The sequence below is a fragment of the Orycteropus afer genome, unplaced genomic scaffold (genome assembly GCF_000298275.1).
Source record: "Orycteropus afer afer isolate SDZICR_OR568_19922 unplaced genomic scaffold, OryAfe1.0 scaffold00744, whole genome shotgun sequence".
In the NCBI taxonomy this organism is placed as follows: Eukaryota; Metazoa; Chordata; class Mammalia; order Tubulidentata; family Orycteropodidae; genus Orycteropus; species Orycteropus afer.
The window spans coordinates 568,254-576,047 of NW_006922331.1; the positions used below are offsets into that span (position 1 = coordinate 568,254).

Consider the following 7,794-nt stretch of genomic DNA (forward strand, 5'->3'; position numbering starts at 1 on the left):
AAATAGGCTAGTTACAATGAAGCTTATAAACAGAAGGGGAGGGAGAGGACTAGAGCTCAACCACTGGCTAATCTTAACAGAAACCCTGGCGGACCTTTCTACCGAACTCACGGGGTGTTGGCTCACATCTCTGGCCCTCCACGCACCTGAAGCCCTGATACCTTTTGGAATTTAGATTAAGGAAGCCTGAGTCTGATGTTGGCGATGGTGAAGACATTCAGCTAGCGGTTCAAACCCACCAGCAGCCGAAGATTACAGCTTTGTAAACCCTCTGTCCTCTAAGGGCACTGTGAGTGGAATGGACTCTTTTGCAGTGGGTGTGGTGTGGTTTGGGCTTTGCTTCTGTGAAGATTGACAGCCTTGGGGACCCTCTGGGACAGTTCCACTCTGTCCTCTAGGGGCGCTGTCGGTCAGAATCAACTCTATGGCAGTGGGTGTGGTTTGGGCTTTGATTCTGTGAAGATTGACAGCCTTGGAGACCCTCTGGGGCAGTGCTGCCCTGTCCTAACCAGTTGCTATGAGTGGGGATCAACAAGATGGCAATGGGTTTGAGGTTTTTTTTTTAGCTCCAAACGGAAAAGAAAAGATGAGCAACTTCGGGTGGAAAGAAAGCCGCTGGTGGGAGTTAAGGTTTCATGGATATGAAAAATCTTAAAATCGAGGAAAGATTTTTCTCCTTGGTGGTGTATGGCAGCTTCTCCTCCTTACTGGCTGCGTGTGGCTGCGATGCTGGGAGCTGTGGCCCTGGTATTTCATACACCAGCAGAGTCAGCCTTGAGGGACTGGTCTCGGCAAAGCTTGCAGACCAAGCCAAGGAAGCAGGGCCTGGAGGTGTCCCGTGAACACTACGGGTTACAGCAGCACCTTGGCCTGCAGAGTGCCGGAGGAGCCCCTGGCTTGGAACACAGTGCGCAGTGCTCGGAGCAGCGTGCTTGAGCGTCCGACAAGCGAGAAGAGGACCCAGGGCCACACAGCATTCTGTTGGCCGAGAATGGCCGAGAGTCGGAACCAACTCCAAGGCAACTAGCAACAGCAACAACACGTTGCTCGTGTGTTCCCTAGTGCTTTGCATTTGTGCCCATAAGTGCAATTGGCCTGTCATTTTACTTTCGTGTGTTATCGATGTCTAGTTTGACATTAAGTTTACCCTACGTTTACAGTGAGTTGGGGAGACGTTCTGGATGGGGTTGTTGTTGTCATTGTTATGTGCTGTTGAGTCAGACCTGACTCATAGCGACCCCTCCTGGGTTTCTGAGGTGGTATCACTACAGAAGTAGATTGCCCAACCTTCCGAGGAGTGACTGGTGGGTTTGAACCGCCGGCCGTCAAGTGCCTTAGAAACTACGTTACCAGAGCTCCCTCTGGATGGGGAAGATCAGAATTTCCTGGTTTTTTGTTTTGTTTCTGATTGTTTGGCTGAACTTGCCCATAAAGCCATCCAGGTCTGGTGTTTTCATTTGGTGGTGTTTTGGGTGGGATATTTGAGGGGCTGGAGGGCAGAGTTTCAACACATTTCACTGCTCTCATGATTGTAGGTCTTCATGCAGAAAACCAAACTCCCTGCCATCGAGTCGATCCCAACTCATAACATCCCCTCCTTGAGTTTCCAAGGTGGTATCTCTACAGAAATAGGTTGCCCAACGTTCCTTCTGAGAAGTGGCTGGTGGTTTTGAACTGCCAGCCTTCTGGTTAGCAGTCAGATGCCTTAGGCACTAAGCCACCAGAGCTCCCATAGGTCTACATAGGCTTTCTATTTCTTCCTGAGTCATTTTTGCTAAGTTACATTTTTATAAGGAAAGGGTTGATATTTTCAAATCCATTGGTATAAAGGTGTTCATGTAGCCCCTTATGATTTTGTTTAAATTTTATTCTTTTATTTCTGAATAAGGAAGACATTTATATACTTTAGAAGATACCATCTCTCTGTTACCTATCTCTGTATTTTCTGTTCCCAGATGCAACTACATGTATTCAGTTTCTTGATGTCTTTCAGGATATTTTAGGAATATAAATAAATATCCAAATGAACAAATGTATTCTTTTGCTTGTTTTTCTTTTCACCACACAAATGGCAGTATACTAGGCATATCTTTCTTTTAAAACTAGAATAGCCAGGCCATTATGATAATCAGGGACAGTCAGTCAACGTTAGCATAACACCAAGGCCCTGTCCTCTTACCAAACAGCCTGGGTTTGCCTCCTGGCTCCATGACTGACTAGCTGTGTGTCTGTGTGCCAGTCTGTCATCCACAACATGGAACCCATTGTGTCATCCACAACATGGAACCCAGTCTGTCATCCACAACATGGAACCCATTGTGGCTTGTTGCAAGTGTCACCAATTGAGGCCCCTCCAAAAATATGCTGAAGTAGAATCTCCATAAATGTGTCCCTGTTTGGAAATTGGCTCTTTGAAGATGTTATCCATTCGGTTAACATGAGGACATGCTGGACTAGGGTGGGTCCTAATCCCGAAACCGCTATAAGAGAGAATATAACCAAAACCCACTGCCGTGGAGTCGATCCCAACTCACAGCGCCCCTAGAGGACAGAGTGGAACTGCCCCACAGGGTCTCCAAGGCTGTCAATCTTCACAGAAGCAAAGTCCAAACCACACCCACTGCCTGGAGTCCATTCTGACCCACAGCGCCCCTAGAGGACAGAGTGGAACTGCCCACAGGGTCTCCAAGGCTGTCAATCTTCACAGAAGCAAAGCCCAAACCACACCCACTGCCTGGAGTCCATTCTGACCCACAGCGCCCCTAGAGGACAGAGTGGAACTGCCCACAGGGTCTCCAAGGCTGTCAGTCTTCACAGAAGCAAAGCCCCAACCACACCCACTGCCGTAGAGTGGATTCAGACTCACAGCGCCCCTAGAGGACAGAGTGGAACTGCAGCACATGTCAATCTACACAGAAGCAGACTGCCTCATCTTACTCCTGCAGAGTGGCTGGTCGGTCCAAACTGCCAGCCTTTTGGTTAGCAGCCAAATGCCTTAACCACTGCACCACCCGAGCTCCTCCTTGGGCCATGAAGACTCTCAAATGTGAAAGTATTCATTTTCACTCACTGAATGATGTCTCTCAGCTGCTGATGGAAACTCATGGTTGATAGAAATAGCTTAGCAGTGCCCCCTTCAAGTGGTACCCGGGACATGTGCCATAGCTACCATACCTTAGACAGGAACCTGTCCCTCACCTCCCTACAGACATGCCCTCAGTGTACGCCTGAACATGCCCTGGCACCCCTCGTAGCAACAGACTGACCCCTTGGCCCACCTGTACATAGCTGGAGGAGCCTGCACCAAATTATCATGGGTAAACAACAGTCCTTTGCTGTCTGCAAGCACCCGGACACCAAGCTTGGGGTTCTTGGCAGGCCTCCCAAAGGCCAAGGGGGTGATGGGGGGGTGATGGGTTTCAGGGAACATGTGACTGTCAGCCAAGCAAGGATCTGATTCCCGAGAAGGACCATCTGGCTGCACGGCCATCCCGCCCGCCCAGACTCCAGGCCTGGCTGCTCATCGGGCTGCCTGGAAGGATTAGAGCGCCACCCATGCCACTCCCTTCCTCATACCCTTCTGTGGGCATCACCCCCCCCCATTGCACCATCAGGGAAACTGAGGCCAGTGAAAGAAATCAAACCCACTGCCGTGGAGTTGATTCTGACCCACAGCACCCCAGAGGACAGGATGGAACTGCCCCAGAGGGTCTCGAAGGCTGTCAATCTTCATGGAAGCAAAGCCCCAAGCACACCCAGCACCGTGGAGTCGATGACAACTCACAGCATCCCTAGAGGACAGAGTGGAACTGCCCCAGAGGGTCTCCAAGGCTGTCGATCTTCACAGAAGCTGACTACCTCATCTTTTTCCCAAGGAGCAGCTTGTAGGTTTGAACCACCAATCTTTCAGTTAGCAGTCAAATGCCTTAACCTCTGCACCAACAGAGCTCTGAGGCCAGCGAGAGGCAGAGAGCTGAGGCTTCCCGTGGGGCGCTCGAGGTGCCTCCCAACCTCCCCGAGCCTCCGTTCCTTCTGTGAAAAGTAGGGTCATGCCTGCCCATCAGCACACTGGGGGCCTAAATCACAGGGTTCCCCCTACTCAGCGCCCCTGCACACCACGGCCTCTTTACGCACTTTGTACAAATCACCTGCCAAACACACTTGGTGTTCTGTTGTGTTGTTGGCTGTCTTTGAGGCGACTTTTGCCCAATGGTGACCTTATATACAACCGAACACCACATTGCCCAGTCCTGCACTGTCTCCACGACCCTTGGTACCTCATGAGAGTCTAAGACCAGAGAAAAAAAAACATGGTGTGTGTGAATCCAGCTGTCTGAAAGCCAAGCCTTAAGCCCGTTTTATTTCCATTTTCTGTCAGACCTGTATGTATTCGTGAGTGTAGTTCCACCACCTTCCCACCCCTGTTCAGCTTGCATGTTTCTCTGTAGATCCACTCCTGTTGTTTTAGGTGCCGTCAAGTCACCTCTGACCCATAGCCACCCCCCCAACGTACAGCAGAACGAAACACCACCCGGTCTTGCGCCGGCCTCACGATGCCTGCTGCACCGGAGCCCACCGTCGCAGCCACTGTGTGAGTCCATCTCCTCGAGGGCCTCCCCTTTTTCACTGCCTCTCCCAGACAGATTTGTTCACTCTTCTGGCAGTCCATGGGACATTCAGTATTCTTCACCAACACCGTAATTCAGATGCACGGCTTCCTCTGCATAGGTCAATGGCATTACTGTCATGGCAAGATTGTGTGTGGAACAGCATTCACTACGGTTCCCTTTAACTGTTGGGCCCCTTCCAGTGTTTTTCTTAGTCTTCATCATGCTCTGCTGACCTTCCCTTTATTGTAGAATGCCTTTTCCTTCACCCGAGTTAATACGTGGCTACCCTCTAGTTAACGCTTCACCCTCCCTTCCCTACTCATTCCTGGTAACCATCAAAGGATATTTCTTTTTGTGTGAAACCCTTCTCTGGATCTTTTACAGTTCTGTTGTTGTTGTTAGGTGCCATTGAGTCATGTCCGACTCACAGCGACCCTATGCACTGCGGAATGAAACACCGCCCGGTCCTGTGCCGGCTCTACGAACCCTGCGATACTTGAGCCCAGCCACTGTGTCCATTCATCTCGTTGAGGGCCTTCCCCACTTCTGTCAACCCTCCACCTCAGCAAGCATGACGTCCTTCTCCAGGGAATGGGTCCTTCTGACAACATGACCAAAGTAGTTGATACGAAGTCTGGTCATTCTTGCTTCCAAGGAGCATTCCAGCTGCACTTCATCCAGGACAGACCTGTTAGTTCTTTTAGCAGCAGTCCATGGGACTTTTAGCATTCTCCGCCAGCACCGCAACTCAAAAGCATTGACTCTTCTTTGGTCTTCCTTATTCATCATGTACGTCTCACATGCATATAGGATGGTTGAAAACACCATGTCTTGTGTCAGGCGCACCTTAGTCCTCAAAGAGACATCCTTGCTCCTCAGCACTTGAAAGAGGTCCTTTGCAGCCGACTTGCCCAGTGCTGTACGTCATCTGATGTCCTGACTGCTGCTTCTATTGGTGTCAATTGTAGAACCAAGCAACGCGAATTCTTGGACAACCTCAATCTTTTCTCCATTTATCGTGATGCTGTTTATAGGTCCAGTTGTGAGGATTTTTGTTTTATTTATTTTGAGATGTACCCCATACTGCAGACTGTATTCTTCAATCTTCATCAGTAAGTGCTTCAAGTCATCCTCACTTTCAGCAAGCAAAGTTGTGTCATCAGCATATCGCAGGTTGTTAATGAAGCTTCCTCCAATCCCGAAGCCACATTCTTTTTCATATAGTCCAGCTTCTCAGATTATTTGCTCAGCAGACAAGTTGAATCAGTATGGTGAAAGGATACAACCCTAATACACTCCCTTCTTGATTTTAAACCATGCAGTGTCTCCTTGTTCTGTTAGAACGACAGCTTCCTGGTCTATGTACAGGTTCATCATGAGTACAATCAAGTGTCCTGGAATTACCATTCTTCTCAATGTTGTCCATAATTTGTTATGATCCACACAATCAAATGGTTTTGCATAGTCAATAAAACACAAGTAAACATCTTTCTGGTGTTCTTTGCTTTGAGCCAAGATCCATCATTCCACTTCCTCTTCTGAATCTAGCTTGCACCCCTGGAATTCTCTGTCAATATACTGTTGTAACCATTTTTGAATTTCTTCAGTAAGATTTTACTTGGGTAGAATATTAATGATAGTGTTTGATAATTTCCACATTCTGTGGGATCACCTTTGTTTGGAATGGGTACAAATACGGATCTCTTCCAGCCAGTTGGCCGGGTAGCTGTGTTCCAAATATCCTGGCATAACCGAGTGAGTGCCTCCAGTGGGGCATCCATTTGTTGAAACATCTCAATGGGTATTCCGTCAATTCCTGGAGCCTTGTTCTTCACCAATTCCTTCAGTGCAGCTTCGACTTCTTCCTTCAGCACCACTGGTTCTCAATCACATGCCACCTCCTGAAATGGATGAACACTGTGCCTGTTCTTTTTGGTACACTGCAGTCACTGTGTCCGTCCATCTCGTTGAGGGCCTTCCCCTTTTTTGTTGGCCCTCCACTTTACCAAGCAGGACATCCTTCTCCAGGGACTGGTCCGTTTTGACAACATGACCAAAGTAGGTGAGACAACATCTGACCATTCTCGCTTCCAAGGAGCATTCCAGCTGCCCTTCTTCAAGGACAGATCTGTTAGTTCTTTTAGCAGCCTATGGGACTGTCAGCATTCTTCGCCAACACCACGACTCAAAGGCATCAGCTCTTCTTGGGTTCTCCTTATTCATTGTCCAGCTCTCACATGCATACGAGGCAACTGAGAACATCACGGCTTGGGTCAGGCGCACCTTACCTTCAAAGTGACTTCTTTGCTCTTCAGAGCTTTAAAGAGACTTTTACAGCAGATTTCACTGTGCACACCAAAGTGGGGGACTTTGAAGACGCAGATCTATTTTCCTAACAGTTCAGAAATCTAGAAGTCTGAAATTCAACTCTTTCTCTGTCTGTTTCAGCTTCTAGGAGATGCTGGCAATTCTTATAGGTGCATCTGTCCCGGCCCATCTTCCCTGTAGGTGCATCTGCCCTCATTGCCTGTCTTCCCTATAGGTGTGTCTGTCCCCGACATCTGTGTTTCCTGTAGGTGCGTCTCTCTGTCTTTTCCCCAGAGGTACGTCTGTCCTTGTTGTCTGACTTCCCTCTAAGCGCATCTGCCCCCCACTGTCTGTCTTCCCCAGCAGTGTGTCAGGCCCCGGGTGTCTCTCTTCCCCAGAGGCGTCTTTGTCCATCGCTGTAGGTGAGTCTGTCTGCACCATCTATCTCCCTCTTCCCCCTGTGTGGGTCTGTGTCCATTCCTCCCTTTTCACTCCTCAGAAGTGATTAGATGTAGAACCCACCCTGCTTGGTACTAATATAACAAAGAAAACCCTGTTTACAAACAGGCTCCCATCCACAGGTATAGCAGGGAACATTCCAACACAACTTTGGGGCAGGGCCAATTCAATCCATAAAAAACCAAACTCACTGCTGTCAAGTCCATTCTGACCCTTCCTTGGGTTTCTGAGGCGGTACCTCTACGGAAGTAGATGGCCCAGTGTTCTGCTCCCCTAGTGCTGCTCTGACGAGAAATATACCACCAACGGGATGGCCTAACAAACAGGAGTTCATTCTGTTACAGTTTGGAGGCTTTAAGTCCAAGTTCAAAGTGCCAGGCTCTAGGGGCTGGGTGAAAGCCCCTCAACCTTGGGGTCC

At 49.0% G+C, this 7,794-nt stretch overlaps 1 protein-coding gene across 1 annotated transcript in view; it reads right to left on the reverse strand.

Moving 5' to 3' along the window:
* LOC103211452 (BCR activator of RhoGEF and GTPase) overlaps positions 1-7,794 on the reverse strand; it is a 75,973-nt gene that overhangs the window by 1,343 nt on the left and 66,836 nt on the right. The window lies entirely within an intron of this gene.